The sequence below is a fragment of the Solanum stenotomum genome, chromosome 3 (assembly GCF_019186545.1).
Source record: "Solanum stenotomum isolate F172 chromosome 3, ASM1918654v1, whole genome shotgun sequence".
Classification (NCBI taxonomy): domain Eukaryota; kingdom Viridiplantae; phylum Streptophyta; class Magnoliopsida; order Solanales; family Solanaceae; genus Solanum; species Solanum stenotomum.
In genome coordinates, this window is record NC_064284.1 from 49,914,960 (window position 1) to 49,933,401 (window position 18,442).

The following is an 18,442-nucleotide window of genomic DNA, read 5'->3' on the forward strand; positions in this document are numbered from 1 at the left end:
CGAGATCACCAATTGGATTGGTGATTCACCGACAAAATTTATACTCCACCGAGTTTTACAGACTCAACCATTAAGTTGTATTGCATCAAATGGTAGGACTGATTGGGTGCGCCAAACTCGTCGGTGATATGCCAAGCTGAACTATTGCTCGCCTCCATACATCTTTTCAAGCACTTTCCTTACTCATTCAGTACAAACAACACACTATTATTTTATCAATATAAAAATAAAATAAAATAAAATTTGTAAATGATTTTGGGTTGCCTACCAAACATCGCCTTAGTTAACGTCGCGGCACGACGCAAGTTAACCTTAAGACCTCACTCTTTGGGTTAGCCATAGTGTCACTAGGCAAACTTCCATGTTGTCTCGGATTAAGATGAGACGAGATATGACCCATTTGGGTCTCTAACTGTTTGATTGAAACTGAATGAGAGGTGACAGTCTGGCTGAGGGTAGACACGCTTTCTTTCATACCTTTTAGCATTTTGTCTGGCCCTTCAACTTTTTTTAGGATACGCGAGATCATATCCTCAGACCTACCACCTTCTGAATCCTTGTGCTTCAGACGCTCGTGGGGAGGCACATATCTATCCTTCTCCCCATCCTTCCAGTTTGTATTACGGTACCTGCATTCATCGTATCGATCCTTCCAGCCTTCGTCTCTAACCCATCCCTGATTACCACCCTGCCTTGGATAGTTTGAACAGTAGCCCCCGCCTTGGTTAGCTAGGAAATTTATTTCCTCATCATACATGGCTTCAAACTTCATCTCCTCAGGATTCGTACCCCCGACTCCAACAACATTGACACCAAGTGCACCAACCCCTATGACATTTTTAGATAAAATGTCAAGTTGTGTCACGATCTTGGCCATGTTTTGGTGTCTCTTATTATCATTTTCAACTTGCTCCTTGGATGGCTGAAATGTGACCGGTGAAACCTGGTCCTCACGAGTGTACCACTCCCTGTTGATGGTTGTCATCCCATCAAGAAGTTATGTTGCTACTGCGTATGGTTGTTGCATTAAGCCTCCGGGTGAGACTTGGTCAATTACACCTTTGCTCATTGAGTCTAGACTCCGGTAAAAGTATTGAAGGAGCACATTATCAAGTAGACCATAGGTCGGGCTTTGTAAGACCAATTTCTTAAACCGAAGCCAAGTTTCGTGAAGAGGCTTTCCATTCAGACATTTGAAGCTTTGGATGTTATCCTGAATAGTCATCATCTTCTAGGGAGGGAAAAATTGTACATTAAATGCGGTGACCAGCTCCTCCCATGTAGTGATTGAATTTCGTGGTAATTCAGCTAACCACTTGCAAGCCAACCCCATCAATGAGAAAGGGAATAGTCTTAATCGAACTTATTCCTGAGAGATATTCTTGAACTAGAAAGGTCCACATACATCCACGAAGTTTCGAAGAAGCTCATGTGGGTCCTCACGAGCCAATCCACTGAAAAGTCTTTTTAGTTGCAAAATTTGCAACATGGTGCTTGTTATGTGGAACACCATATTTCCCTCTGCTGGAGGTAGACATATGGCTCAGAAACCTCCCATGAGATGTGGATCATTGATTTTGGGCTCTTGGACATTGTTGAGGTTACCAATGTCGTCCTGATGGCCCACTTGGCTCCTGTTACTACCGTTAACACTCATGCTTTCTGAAATGTTTACACAATCAACAGAACAAAACTAAAAATAAAATTAGTGAAATACAACTAAGAAGAACAAAAAATCTCAAATAGTACCACTCCCCGGCAGCTGCGTCATTTTGATGCTTATCATGACCAATGACACTAACCTACGGTATGAGTGTCTACGATCGTCGATAGTATAGTAACCCAACTAAAGGTTGGGGTCGTGTCCCAAAGAAGTGGTTTTGACAATTGATAGAAAAATAAAATTTAGCTCTAACTAGTCATAGTTAAAGACATTAACGAACAGAAACATAGTAAATGAAGGGGGTGACACAAAAGTGTCAAATATCAATTTTGGGGTTTTTGTTACAAGTAGTAAAAGCAGCAAAAATTAACAAGAAAATCAAGTATGGGGAAATATTCTTGGGGTGTGACTGCAATACAAGTTGAGATAAATAGTTGGGTACATGCTTTTGACAAGAAATTTGTAAGATAATAGTGACTAGGCTAAGCTTTAAATGGAAATAAGTTCCCTCTCGGGCAACTTACCCCATTTCAAATGTGTTCTTCTCGGACACCCATTTACCGCATGAAGGCCAGCCTACGCCTTACCCACTCACTCTCTCGAACTAAGTGTTAGGATATGGGACTAGGGCTCACCCTATCAGGTTGAACCTCATGTCAACCCACTCCTTAGGCCATCAGTCTAGTGGTCTTGGTTTCACGACCTCCCTCTCGGGCAAGCCGAAAACACATGAGTGTATTTGTATTTGCAACTACAAACCCTTTAGATTAAACAACAACCACTAGGTGAAATCACCATTAAACTACATCTACCCTATCAGCAAGCAAGACCTAACAATAATATCAACAAATATTTGCTAAATCACACCCCATGAATGGGGGTTTTTAGCCACATATCAAGAAATAACAAAATACAGCTAAAATGATAGAAAAATCAAATGGGTATAAAAAATTAAACCTTAATTTAAGCAAAGGAAGAAGAATAGAGAAGACCCACTTCCAACTTGGGGAAGATGAACTCCTTTCTTCAAGTTCCCAAAAACCCTCTCCAAATTTGAGAGAAAATCTATAAAAAGTACTATTCTATTATGGAAATTAAAAATAAAAGTTCCAAACTTAAAAATAATAATAAATTTAGTATTTATAGACTTCAGAAAATAGTGCTGGTGGATCTTTCGGCGAAATTAGTCGATGTCGCCGAATAACTTTGACGATTCACCCTTCGTCGGTCTCATCGTCGTTTCATGCTCTCCTTCAACACCATCATGTTCTGGACTATTGGGCGGTATTGTACTGCTTCACGGAACTATTAGGCAAAGCACCGATTGCTCCTTTCATCGCCTTTTTTATCCTTATCTTTCAGGACTTCGCGTAATGGAACAAAGGAATGAGTAAATCCCTTTGGTGAATCACCAAGTGTGCTTGGCGATGCTCAGGCTTCAGCTGCGTCGTTCTTTTTAGCCATTTTGTTCCTTTCTGCACCTAAGTGTCCATGATTTCACTAAACTTCAAATAACTGAAACTTCAGAGTTTTCATTAGATATTTAGACAAAATAAGCATTCGAGGACACTATTTTTATCAAATAAAGCCCTAAATGAGTCCAATTTGTGGACTCATCAACACCCCGAACTTAGACTTTTGCTTGTCCTCAAGAAAACTCAAGTTCAGTCGTTCAAAAAGGGAGTCTCAAACATTGTTGCACAAGACTCAATCATGAACATACACAACAAGATTCAAATTACTTATGCAAAGATCAATTGTGCACTCAAAGATTGAAGTTGTGACACACCATTACCAGAGAGTCTCATGCTCGCAATACTTGCTACTTGTGCGAGTTCAATGTCGACAAAAAGTATCTAAATGTCCTCAGATGAAGAATGATTCCATATTCACACACAGAGGTTAATCAATTCAAGATCAGGAATCAGATACAATATTCACACTCAAAAAGAGGAACACAATGCATGTTTTCACCCATAGGTTTGCCCTAATTTTCCAATCGACTTTGATTCGGCTTACTCAAGATCAAAAAGGTCTTTCTAAGGCTTGTAATGGGGGTGAGTACAAAGGTATGGTCATTTAGGCTCAATGGCTCTTTCCTTGTGGGATGTGGTGTTCTCAAGGCATTCCCTTCTCCTCCTTTATCAATTCTTTTCTAATGCTTCTAAATCACCTGTTTATTCATCTTCATGGATTGCTTGGAAACCCGATTTCCTTCGTACCTTATTCCACTTTTTTTTTAATTGAAGGAGTTTCCACTGTTCTACAACACCTTGGGTTTGGGGGGACTTTTCCTGCACTTCTTGACTTCTCCTTTTCCTTTTCACCACAACCCCTACTTATGCTTTTGGCCTAAGTTGGCTATTCACTAAACCACAAATTAAGAGGGTTAAAGGTAGTGGGTCAAGTGAGGTCTAGGGTTCATCAAGGTTCTTCCAAAGAAAGGTAAGACTCAAAGGTTGTTCAAAAGAGGTTCATACACTCACGGGTAGGCCACAAAAGAGGTATATGTCAAATTTGGCTTACACTCTTTAAATTTGCCTAAGATCATATCAAGAGGACGCCTTTCTAAATCAATTAGACTAACAAAGCAAATTCTAGGTTTATTCATACATGGATCAAAGCAAGCTAATCACACAAGGCATCAACACTTAAGTTAAGCAAGACTACAGACTTTCACTAGTGTGCAACGGTCATAACAAGAGAATCCATTCGATAAATGACTAGTCACAACGAGATGCAAAGAGTACACATATTGTCTATGCGACTTTATTTGGCCTCATCGTAGCCATACATTCATGTTCATTCAATTGAGATCACTATTCAAGTCATCGGTATTGATAGAAATCGAGACTTAAATTTTTGCAAAAGAACAACCACATTCGACTCACGAGGGATGCCAAAAATGTGCAAAAAATTTAAATTTTTTCAAAAGGGTCAAAATCATTTTGCAATTAAAAGTAAATGGAGACACAACCTAAAACATCCACAGAAAAAGCAGTATTTAACACAATTATAAACAGACAACCCAAATGTATTCAAAACACGAATATCCGAAGCAAGCAAAATAAGGTGGGCCTCACCCCACCACAAATAAGATCATTTGTCCTCAAATGCAAGTAATAAGAATCCAAAAGTAGAAAATATAATAATACAGAGCGGGAGGTAAAGAGGTGATCCTGGCTACTAGGTCGCTTCATCTGTTTGGGAATCAATACCCAGAGTATTGTTTGCCTCTGCCTTGGCCTCTGCAGAAAGATTAGCTGCAATCATCTGATCTATCTTTTGAGCTACTCCGAAGGCCCGTATTGCATTAACAAAACTTTGACCCCATGAAGGCACATTAGGGCCGATGGGAATTCGTCTCTTTGCACTAGCTTCATTGGTATATTTCCTTTGTATGGCTAGCTCTACTCTCTTTTCTTCTTTCTTGAACTCTCGTGCCCTTATGTGCCTAGGTGGATCATTTCTCCCTATAACTTTTGGTCTAGCCATTACTGCAAAGACTTTGAGGATGAGTTAGATATCATTTCATACCGGAGAGAAAGGGTGTTTCTGGCTGTGGAATCATTTTGCCAATCTAGTTGGCGAAGTATTTATCATGTTAGGCCAATCGTTGAAAGAGACGTACAACTGATACAAGGGTGCAGACAAAGGGCGAGCAAGGGGTATTTCGGCGAGTCGCCGAATACATTGATAATAAAATTGACCGCCGAAAGTCAAAGATTTATTAATACATAAAGTATTGAGCTAAAGGCAAAAGGGGGATGTTAGGCGAACCGTCGAACAGTTCAACAAATTTTGTTCATCTCGCCGATTAGCCCAACGTATCTAGTTTCACCCCATCCATTCAACTTTCACCACACAACCCCAGATAGTACAACTTAGGCTTATATAATTTCATTTCAATGAAAACCGAAAGAAACTTCTATTCTCACCGCTAAACAGTTCACTTCAAAGCAAAGCTAAGTGGTAGTCCCTTAAATCATATCGAAAGTATCAAGTCTTAATCGATAATACATCCAATCCTAGTTACTCAGAGACTCAACAAAGATTTTCTACTGTCAGTGATTATGCAAATGAGTAAAAAGTCTGATCAGATAACTAGGGAGTTTGATTACCAACCTTTGATGCCGAATTAGATAGTACTGGCTTGCTAAGCAGCAATGTGGTCTTAATTCGAGCACAATTTGACACGTAAAATACTCTAAAAATGTGAGAAATATAACTGCTAAAGTGTGAGTGTGAGTTTGTGAAAAGGCACAAAGTGAAAGAAAGTGAATGAAGTGGAACTTTTAAACCTATGGCTTGTGACCATCTAGTTTCTACTCATTCGGCGATGTCAGTTGATCTCGCTCACTCACTCGGCGAAATGCCAAATATCTAATGTCCTCACCCAATATAATAAAGTTTTCAGTTCAAATGAGCAATGCATTGGCGGTCTTTTTCAAGATCGCCAATTGGATTGGCGATGCACCGAAAAAATTCATACTCCATCGAGTTTTATAGACTCAACCTTTAAGATGTATTGTGTCAAATGGTAGGACTGATTGGGTGCGCCGAACTCATCGGCGATTCTCCAAACCGAACTGTTGCTCACCTCCATACATCTTTTTAAGCACTTTCCTCACTCAATCTGTACAAATAACACACTATTATTTTATCAAGATAAAAATAAGATTAAAAAAACAAGTAAATTGTTTTGGGTTGCCTCCCAAACAACGTCTTAGCTAACGTCGTGGCACGTCGCAAGTTAACCTTTATTCCTCACTCTTTGGGTTAGCCATAGAGTCACTAGGAAAACCTCTGTGTTGTCTTGGATTGAGATGAGATAAGATATGACCCATTTGGGTCTCTAACTATTTGATTGAAATTGAATGAGAGGTGACAATTTGGCAGAGGGTAGACACGTCGTCTTTCATATCTTTTGGCATTTTGTCTGACCCTTTAACTTTTTTTAGGATACGTGAGAGCATATCCTCAGACCTACCACCTTTTGAATCATTGGGCTTCTGACGCTGGTGGGGAGGCACAAATCTATCCTTCTTCCTATCCTTCCAATTTGGATTACGGTCCCTCCATTTACGGTCTCGATACTTCCAGCCTTCGTCTCTAACCCATCCTTGATTACCACCCTGCCTTGGATAGTTCGAATGGTAACCCCCACCTTTGTTAGCTAGGAATTATACTTCCTCGTCATACATGGCTTCAAACTTCATCTCCTCAGGATTTGCACCCCCGACTCCTACAATAGTTCCACCACGGGCACCATGTAACGACTCAAAAAATAATAGAATGAACTTGAGACTTGATGTTTGGATTAGTGTGAGTTTAGGTTGATGTTTATGCTGTTTTAGAACTTAAATGGAGCTAGGTAGCATCCTAGGGTGCAAGCAAGGGCCTTGGCTAGCAAGTTAGGGTGAAAGAAGCCTTGTCCTTGGAAGGACTGTTTGGCGATGGGGCTGCTAGATCGCCTAAGGGGTTGGCGAGTCGCCCTTATGCCGCTCTGGTCGCCTAGTGTACTGCCCNAGGGTGAAAGAAGCCTTGTCCTTGGAAGGACTGTTTGGCGATGGGGCTGCTAGATCGCCTAAGGGGTTGGCGAGTCGCCCTTATGCCTCTCTGGTCGCCTAGTGTACTGCCCAGTTGACCAGCCTTTGTGTAATCCCACTGGAACAGACGGGCAAGGGGCAGATTTTTAAAGTTACAACTTTTAGGGTCAACTTCAAATGATGATATCTTTTAGCTCAAAACGAATTAGGTGGACCATTACCTATCCAATTAAAGGTATCTGATTCCTCTTTACAATGCCATCGAGTTTTCCCTTTTCCGATTTCGGAGTAAAAAGTTATGCCCAAAATAGTGAAGCACTGTCAAAAAGGACGAGCTTAGACGGGTTTAGTGAAAACTTTTAAGTTTAACTTTGTAGGTCCTTAATTCTTTTCCTAAGTTGAGTCCCCAATATTATATGTCTTTCCTAGCAATTATAAAACCCTTCTAGACAAAAATTCTCCCATTTAAGTCACTCCAATTAGAATTAAAAAGAAACCCACCTCCTCTCAAATATTTCTCTCTCTACAATCCTCTATTGAAGAAGGTCAAGATCTTGGAGCTAGGGCTTGGATTGAAGGTGGTTTCTTCATCAAATTCCTTGGGGAATCTTAACAAAGGTATAGTGACCCTTGATCATTGATTGTCTTTCCTTCAAGGAGTCCATTAAAAATTGTTTCAAAAGTCTTCAAAGAACAAAACTTCTATTTTCTATTCTAGGTATGGGTTCATGGGTAAAATGTTTCCAAAGTCATTATATTGGTGAATTGAAGTTCTATTTATGATTTTAAGATGATTTTTTATGAAACTTCTTCAAGAACCCATGTTTTCATTAAAAGCCTAGAATTTGCTAATGAAGTGGGTTTAATGCCTATGATTTAATGTTGATGAAATTGTGTTTAGATTGGATTTTATTGTTGATTTATATGGTTTTCTATACCTATTTATGATGAATTGTTGGTAGATGGATGAATTGAAGATGGTGGCCTTATGGGCAAGTTATGGGTGAATCACCTTGTGGTGATAGAATTGTTGGGAATTGAGTAATGGTGATTATGGCTTTGGTGGATGGTAAATTGACTTAATTCATATTATTAGTAGAATTGTTCTTGATGATGATCCACTTGAAAGGTGGAGGTGTTTACTTATTTTGTACATTGTGACCATGGCCTTAAAGGCATAGTATGAGAAATTTAAGTGTTACATGACATTTTATGAATGCACATTCAATGGAGATAATGTGATCATATTATGAACGTAAATCTGTTATTATTGAAAGGCTTTTTCTCAATTTGACACTCATGAATGTTGATGAAAGAATATGAAGGATTCTCCAATGTATTGCATATCTCGAATTGGTAAAGCTTGTGCATCATTTTCTTGTGTAAATGATTATATTGTTGGTTTTTGAATCCTCGAATCGGTAAGCTAGTAGCACCCTTCAACTCATGATAATAATGAACCTTGGAATAGGTAGGCGTACCGCACCCTTCCATTAATGATAGTATTGAACGTTGGAATCGGTAGGCCTATTGCACCTTTCCATGAAGGTTAATGATGAGACTTGAACCGGTAGGACCATGGCACCCTTTCAAGAGGAGTTAATGAGCTTTCCTAAATGAACCTTGAAACGGTAGGCTTAAAGCACCCTTTCACGTGTTAATGAATGTAATTTGGAGTTGGTAGGCCAATGGCACCTCTCATATATGATAATGTCAAGGTAACGAACTATTCTATGGGAATGTAGGCTAAGCACCCAGTGGATTTGGTTAGATAGAAACTCCCCCAATAGTTAGGCATGAGTTTCAATAATCATCTACCTTATCCCATAAACTATGTGCCTGCATAGGTAGCTAGTGGATCCATTAAGCTATATATACCGGTCTTCCTTAGGCAAGTAGACCACCTTTTTACGGTGTGGGGACTTATGACACTGGATTCCATGACAAGCTCTCATGGTCTATGTCAGTGAAACGCTTACTTCCCATCATGTGAGATTTCATTATGGTTTCTTGATAGGTTCTACAAAGTGTAGATAATAGTATGGGATGCTACTTATACATTGCACGAGTAGGCTTGGAGAGGGTCATAGTGAGTTTCTCTAAATCCTAATGTCTGTGACATAAATGTGCCATAAGTGAGGTTATTAAAGAATGTTGGCTCTTAAATGCTGAATATGAGATGCATGCTATACTTGGGTTATATTATGAGTTATTTTCCCTTGTCATATCTTAATTAATGATATACCTCTTATGTATGAATATTGTGCAAAGGTGAAAGAAAGGAAGGATGAGTTTACTTTAGGTGACCTAAATGTGGTGCCCTAGTATGGATGGTGGTATGGGATGTTATCCATACATTGCACAAGGTATAGCATAAGGGTTGCTTGAGGTGAGGTCCATGGTAAAGGTAAAGGTTTTCATTTTGATATCGTTAAAGTATGATATTATGACTTACTTGATGTTTATGCTTGTCTTGTATGTCTCCTATTCAACTGTTTATGATATTTTTAAAAGTGGCAAAATGCATGGTTTCTAGCCAAAATGTCCCTTTTAAAGCATGTTTTGCATGGTCATCATACTTCGTACATTTTGTGTACTAACCCATATTCTTCATATATTTTTACTACAAGTGTAGGTTCCGACAAGTGATCCCTCCTAGATAGTTTGAAGTGTTGGATTGCTTTCCTCCAAGACTTGGTACGTCCTCATGGATTCGAGGACAAGACTTTTAAGTTCTTTTGTTCATGTAATAGACACTTTTAGTTATTGTTTCGATTGTAAAAGGTTGTGTCCCTACTTATGTTTTGTGATTGTGTCTAAGATGGCCATGTGAAACTTAGACTTCCGTTGTGTGTTTTTAAAGTTTTTTTAATGAAGTTTGAATGTTTGGATGTAAATAAGTTTTAAATTCCGCACTATTATCATTATTGAATGCAATGAATGATATGTGGCTTGTATAAGACCCCTTCGGGATCGAGTACGCCTTGTTACAACTTGGGGGTGCTCCCGGGTCGTGACACACCAGCCCCCATGACATATTTAGATAAAATGTCAAGTTGTGTCATGATCTTGGCCATGTTTTGGTCTCTCTCATTATCTTTTTCAACCTGCTCCTTGGATAGCTTAAATGTGACCGGTGAGACCTGGTCCTCGCGAGTGTACCACACCCTGTTGATGGTTGCCATACCATTGAGAAGTTGATCTGCTACTACGTGTGGTTGATACATTAAGCTTGTGGATGAGAGTTGGACATCTACACCTATGGTTGATGTTCACTGAGTCTAGACTCCGGTAAAAGTATTGAAAGAGAACATTATCACGTAGACCATGAGTCAGGCATTGTAGCCCCAATTTCTTTAACCGGAGCCAAGTTTCGTGAAGAGGCTCTCCATTCAGATGTTTGAAGCTATGGATATTATCCCGAGTAGTCATCATCTTCGAGGGAGGGAAAAATTGCACATTAAATGCGGTGACCAGCTCCTCCCATGAAATGATTTAATTTCGTGATAATTCAGCTAGCCACTTGCAAGCCTCCCCCATCAATGAGAAAGGAAATAATCTTAATTGAACTGATTCCTGTGAGATGTTCTAGCACGAGAAAGATACATCTACAAAGTTTCGAAGATTCTTATGTGAGTCCTCATGAGCCAATCCACTGAAAAGTATTTTTAGTTGCAAAAGTTGCAACATGGTGCTTGTTATGTGGAACACCGCATTTCCCTCTGCTGGAGATAGACGGATGGCTCCGACACCTCCCATGAGATGTGGATTATTGATGTTGCGCTCTTGGACATCGTTGACATTACCATTGTCGTCCTGATGGCCCACTTGACTCCCGTTACTACCGTTAACACCCATGCTTTCTAAAATGTTTACACAATCAACAGAACAAAAATAAAAATTAAATTAGTGAACTACAACTAAGAAGAACAAAAAATCTATTAACCTAAAATTTCTCAAATAACACCACTCCTTGGCAGCGCCGCCATTTTGATGCTTATCGTGACCAAAAACACTAACCTACGGTATGAGTGTCTACAAGCATCGATAGTATAGTAACCCAACTAAAGGTTGGGGTCGTGTCCCAAAGCAGTGGTTTTGAGAATTGATAGAAGAATAAAACTTAGCGCTAACTAGTCGTAGCTAAAGATGTTAATGAACAAAAACATAGTAAATAAAGGGGGTGACACGAAAGTGTGAAATATCGATTTTGGGGGTTTTGTTACAAGTTGTAAAAGCAACAAAAATTAACAAGAAAATCAAGTTTGGGGAAATATTCTTGGGGTGTGACCGTAATACAAGTTGAGATAAATAGTTGGGTACATGCTTTTGACAAGAAATTTGTAAGATAATAGTGACTAGGCTAAGCTTTAAATGGAAATAAGTTCCTTCTCGGGAAACTTACCTCGTTTCAAAAGCGTTCCTCTCGGACACCTTTTTGTCGCATGAAGACCAGCTTACGCCTTACCCCACTCACTCTCTGGAGCTGAGTGTTAGGATATGGGATTAGGGCTCACCCTCTCTGGCTGAACCTCATGTCGACCCACTCCTTAGGCCATCAGTCTAGTAGTCTTGGTTTCACGACCTCCCTATCGGGCAAGACGAAAACACATAAGTGGCTTTGTATTTACAACTACAAACCCTTTAGATTAAACCACAAACACTAGGTGGAATCACCATTAAACTACATTTAACCTATCAGCAAGCAAGACCCAATAATAATATCAACACATATTTGCTAAATCACACCCCAAGAATGGGAGTTTTTAGCCACACATCACGAAATAACAAAATACACCTAAAATGATAGTAACATCAAATGGGTATAATAAATTAAGCCTTAGTTTAAGCAAAGGAAGTAGAATAGAGAAGACCCACTTCCAACTTGGGGAAGATGAACTCCTTTCTCAAGTTCCCAAAATCCCTCTCCGAACTTGAGAGAAAATATCTAAAAAGTACTGTTCTATTCTGGAAATTTAAAATAAAAGTTCCACAATTAAAAATAATAATAAGTTCAGTAATTATAGACTTCAGAAAATAGTGCTGGAGGATCTTTCGGGGAAGTTAGTCGATGTCACCGAATGACTTCGACGATTTGCCCTTCGTCTGTCTCATCGTCGTTTCGTGCTTGCCTTCAGCACCTTTACATTCTAGACCATTGGGCGGTCTAGTATTGCTTCGCAGAACTATTCGGTGAAGCGTCGACTACTCCTTTCATGGATTTTTTGATCCTTCTCCTCCAAGCTTCGCGTACTGGAACAAAGGGCGAAATAAATCTCTTCGGCAAATCACCAAGTGTGCTTTGCGATGCTCGGGCTTCAGCTTCGTCCTTCTTTTCAGCCTTATTGTTCCTTTTTGCCTCTAAGTGTCCATGCTTTCACTAAAAATTCAAATACCTGAAACTTAACAGTTTTCATCAAATATTTAGACAAAATAAGCATTTGAGGACACTATTCTTTTCAAAATAAAGTCATAAATGAGTCCAATTTGTGGACTCATCAGGTAAGAAGATTTAAGCCTTGTTACAAGCCAAGAATGAAGAATCCAAGAGACCCAAATCCAAATCCTTGGAGATTAAACCCTCTTCTTCTTCAAGTCTTCAAAACCCTCAAAAAGTACTGATCTCTCTCAAAATTATCACACTTGTTCAACTCTGAGAGAAAATAATATTAATTGTTCCACACTAAAACTAAAACTCTAACTAGTATTTATAGTTACCACAGATTTGTGTTGCAGTGGATCGTTCGTCGTCAATAATCGGAATCGTCGATCAACTCAGTGATTCCCCTTTTGGTGTAGTTCATCGTCATCTTGTACCAACCTTCACCATCGTCGTGCTCTGGTTCATTGGGTGGCATGGTACTGCTTCGCAGAACTGCTCGGCGATGCATCACTGCTCTCTTTTTTCGCCGACTTCATCCTTTTCTTCATGGCTCAACACACTGGATCAAAAGGCGAAGTAAGACCCTTCGGCGACTCGCCAAGTGGACTTGTCAATCCTCAGTTCTTTATTTCTTCGTTCTTTTCAGCCTTTTCGTTCCTTTTTAAGACGTAGTGTCCATGCTCCCCTTAAAACTTCAAATACCTAAAACTTAAGGGTTTTCATCAGATATCGAGATAAAATTAGCATTTGAGGACACAATTTCTATTAAAATATAGCCTTGAATGAGTCCAATTTGTGGACTCATCAAGGTACAATTCTCATATACTTTAGACTTCCTCAACTTTGTATGATCCGGGATATGCCTTTTCTTATGTGTCTGTTTATTATACTTCTCAATTAGTTTTGAGTTATGAGCCTGTGGGAGAATAGTTGCATGTGTTGCCCCCCATGGGTGATTATTTAGTAGTGGATACATTTTGATAATGTTTCTATTATTATCCCACGGTGTGACACCTGGGCAGACCTTATATAACTTAATATGCTTGATTTTGATATGACTCTGGGCATACCTATCCCCCTACCATGTGGTCCTATATTGTTTCTCTCAGATTGTTGTGTTAGACATGCCTTGTTTTCCCCGGGTGGTGTGTCATGGCACCCATAGTAGCACACCGGTTTGAGTTATATTACTACCCTAGAGTACCCCCTAGACGTAACACGGCGTACAAAACTCTGAAGAGCTTTATACAAGCCTCTTAGCACATCATAACATAAGAATATAGAAAATTATGCAAAAATTTAAAACTTTTCTTTACAATTGAAGCCTTTTATAAAAATAGTTGGGATTCTATGACACTATGTCTCAAACCATCTACAACACTTGAATAACATTTTGGGACACGAAGCTATGAGGACTCACCGAATCTTCAACTCCATGCTCCTTAGAAATCCATCTTCCAAAAATAGTACTAAGTCTCCAAACCCTACACGTTGTAAAAGTTTAGAAGAAATATGTGTTAGCACAAATATGTACTCAGTATGATAGCCATGCATGAAAATCCTTTGAAAACATGCTAAAAGGGACATTTTTGTTAAATGCATGTAGTTTGCTAGTTTAAATCATCATTTGGAATGTAGTGTGAAAACACAAGTCATAAGCATAAAATACATCATGAAGAGATATAGACCATATTATGGTAGACATCAATCACAACTAGTGAACATAATAAATATCATTAGGAACATATAAATAGTCAATCCATTCTAGTATTAACATGACATGTGAGCAACACTTCATGAGCCACTTCAATTCAAGCTTGTGCAAGGCATAGGTAAGACCCCATAATCCCACCTACACTAAGCAAGTCACTTTAGATCCTCATTCATGTTTACCATCTTTTAAACTCATCCTTAGCCTATCTCTCATAGACTAGGAACCATTCACTTTTAGTCAACCACATCAATAAAAGCAACGCATGGCAACAATCCGAGTTAACATGCAACATTACAAGTAACCTTGACATCAACTGCAATTATCATTTAGACACAAGCACATTCATTACATGAGTAATCTTGACAAATAGGAACCAACTATAACTACGCTCAAAGCCTACTTGTGCAATGCATGGATGGCATCCCATACTACCACCCACACTTCATAGAACCTCTTGAGTAACCATAGCACATTCTGGACTTGACCTTGTGGGAATTAGCCTTAACCGACATAGACCATGTGAGCTTGCATGGAATCCGGTGTCATGTTCCACACCGAAAAATGGTGTCCTACTTGTCTAAGGTAGAACTTAATGTATTAGCTTGGAAGATGAATCCAATGACTAAATGACCTACGGGGGCACATAGTCATATGATAAGGAGATTGCTACTAGAAACCTGCCCTTTCTAGCGAGGGAGCTTCCATCTCATGAGATATATTATAGTAATACGTCCTCTCTAGCGGGGGTATTTCCATCTCATATTCAATATCCACTCGGTGCTAGGCAAAACTTCCCACGAATACATGACTTAGTCTTGAATTGAATTTTCAAGCATGAAAGAGTATCTTACCCTCCATCCAACACAATTCATAAGGATGGCTCATAGATTCATTAGGTGAGAATGGACTTTCAACCTAAGATCTTCATGATAGACTTACAACTACACCACAATTACAACAAAGTCATGATCCCTTTACTTTCTCAAAAGATGTTCTTACATCATGAACACACATTCACTAAGCATGTATAATATCAGATATTTCCCCTCTAAGGACCAAAGACTAAAGTTAATCAACACATCTAGCATTCATTATATTAAACATGGACATAGTCTTAGTTCAAGTAATCTAGTCATTAAATGCATGATCTCAAACACTCATAATATAGGTCATGTGGGTGGAGTCTTTCTACACTAACAACATATACAATTTAACACACAACAATTTAGAGTATAATCATGTTCATAAATTTCACCCATAAAGCCATAATTTGGCATCAATCTCATGTATTACCCCTCTTGGATCAAAGATCACATTCAACCAATCTCATTTAGGATTACTACATTTAACAATGGAATAAACATGATTCAATTAACTCAACTCATATAATATAGTCCCATAAACTTCATCTTACTACAAATCACCCTCATCACAAAGTCACAAACTGGGGACATGGAGGTTCATAAGTTCTTGGGGGAAATTCAACATCAAAAACCATATAAATTCCTTAAGTAATACATAATTCAACTAATCAATTCATTATATTCATAGTTCCATAACATTCCATTCATATGATTCAATAACCAACTTTAAGATCCAATTTGAGAAGTAAGTGAAATTCATGGATTCATTGAAGAATTTATTATAAAAAATCATAAATCAGTAATTAAACCATAATGGAAACCAATGAATCATTGAAAACGTTTTTAGAAGAATCCATGACTTGGAGTAAAAAGCCCTAGTTTTGGAGAATTTTCTAACTTTGGAATTGAGAATTGAAGGACTTCATGGATGAAAAGTTAACCATGAATCAACAGTACCATACCTTAGTTGAAGAATCTTCATGAATTTGAATGGAAAAGGTGAGTTCTTGAGCATTAGACCTTGATATCTAGCTCTCCAATGGAGGTTCTTAGTGAGAGAATTTTTTTTTTNGGGGGGGGGGGGGGGGGGGGGGAGTAAAGTTAGTTATGATTTGGGGTCTTAGGGATTATGAAGTAAATAGGTTAGTTAATGGTTTAAAATACTTAAATAAGCCTATTAAAACGAATTAAAATGATTTTATACTTAAATAAATTGATTGGGAATTATCTAACTTATACTTACATTGGCCGTGTATGTGGCAGTGTTGCAGCCACAACCCACGGACTATGGGTGGGCCTACGGGGCGTGCTGCACTTCATAGATCCTGCATGCAGCCTCTAAAATGGGGCCTTGACCTATGCCCCATGACCTATGGGGTGTGGATGGACCTACGCCTAGTAGGTGCCATCCGTAGGTCACCACAATTTTGGCAACTTATTGGTTCTAGGCAGCTTTGGGGGTTAGACTTTAGGGTCCTCTTCAAGGACCCTTGGTTGGTCCTTGGGGGGTCCTACCTTGATTTTTAACCCCTAAACACATCAACGTAAGCTCGGGAAATCGTTTTACAACCTTAATCCTCACATCAAACTCAACACATCATTCGTAAGGCTCTAGTTTCACCTACTAGTTTTAGGGGGCGTAACAAGTTATCTCTTTTGTTTGGACTCAGAGGCTACTAATAGGTGCATATCTTATTTGGCATATGTGTGTGATGTGAGTAGCGAGGTCCCTCCACTTGAGTCAGGTCCAGTTTTCGGTGACTTTGTAGATGTCTTTCCCACCAACATACCTAGCCTACCCTCAGAGTGTGACATTGACTTTCTAATTGAGCTTGAGCTAATATTCAGCCTATTTTTATTCCACCATATCGGATGGCTCTTGTATAGCCTAAAGATCTTAGTGTTCAGCTTCAGGATCTCTTGGGTAAGGGATTCATCTGGCCTAGTGTATCTCATTGGGACACTCCCAATATCTTTTTGAAGAACAAGGATGGTATGATTTTCATGTGTATTTATTATCGATATCTAAATAAGGTGATGGTGAAGAATCATTACCCCGTGCCTAGGAATAATTATATGCTTGACCAATTTCAGGGTGTCTCCATATCTTTGAAGATTGATTCGAGGTTTAGTTATAATCAACTGAGGATTTGGGTAGCGGACATCCCTAAGACCATATTTAATACTTGATATGTCTAGTAGTAGTTCTTAGTGACGTCTTTTGGGTAGAATAATGCCCTTTATTCCTTTATAGAATTGATGAAGCATGTGTCAGAGCGTATCTTGATTTATTCTTCATAGTGTACATTGATGACATTCTAGTATAGTAACAGAGCAGTAATGATCAATACATTGAGAGACCAACACCTTTATGTAAGTTCTAAAAGTTCATGTTTTTGCTTGAGCCTATAGCATTCTTGGGTCACGTCGTGTCCAAGGGTGGCATCATGGTAGATCCAGTGAAGATTGATGTTATTCATGATTGTTCTAGGCCTACTTTGGTTACTGAGATTCAAAGCTTTGGATTAGCTGGCTACCACAAACGGTTAAGGAGGCATTTTCCACTATTGCAACACCTATGACCCAATTGAATAACCTTGATGTTCCCTTTGAGTGGTCTGAGGAGTGTGAGTTGATTTTTCAAAAGGTCAAGGAGTTGCTGACCACCGCTTTTATATTGAATCTTCCAGTTGAGGGCAAGGGCGTCACGATATATTGTGACTCATTTTGCATTGGTTTGAGTTATGTATTGATGTAGCACGTCTGGTTTATTGCTTGTCTTGAGGCATGGTAAGTTCAATGAGCATAACTACCCCACTTGAGACTTGAGGTTGGTGGTAGTAGTTTTTTCACTTAAGACATTGTGGGACTACCTATATGGAGTTTGTCGTGAGATCTACACCGATCACAAGTCTTTAGTACATTATGAGTTAGAGGGACCTTAATTTTAAGCAGCATCAGTGGATTGAACTTCTGAAGGACTATGACCTTTTTATTCTCTATCATTTAGGCAAGGTGAACATGGTAAAAGATGCCTTGAGTTGGAAGTCGATGAATATGGGTATTCTAGCCTTCTTATATACTATGAAGTGGACTTAAGCTTTGGACATTCAATGCTTACCTAATAAAATAATTCGATTGGATATTACAAATTACGAGTGTGTCTTAGCGTATAGGTGTTTAGTCTTCCTTGCTTGATCAGATTTGTGGTTATCAGATTGATGATAAGACTTTTGTGGTTCTTTGAGATTAGGTGTTAGCAGGTGGTGC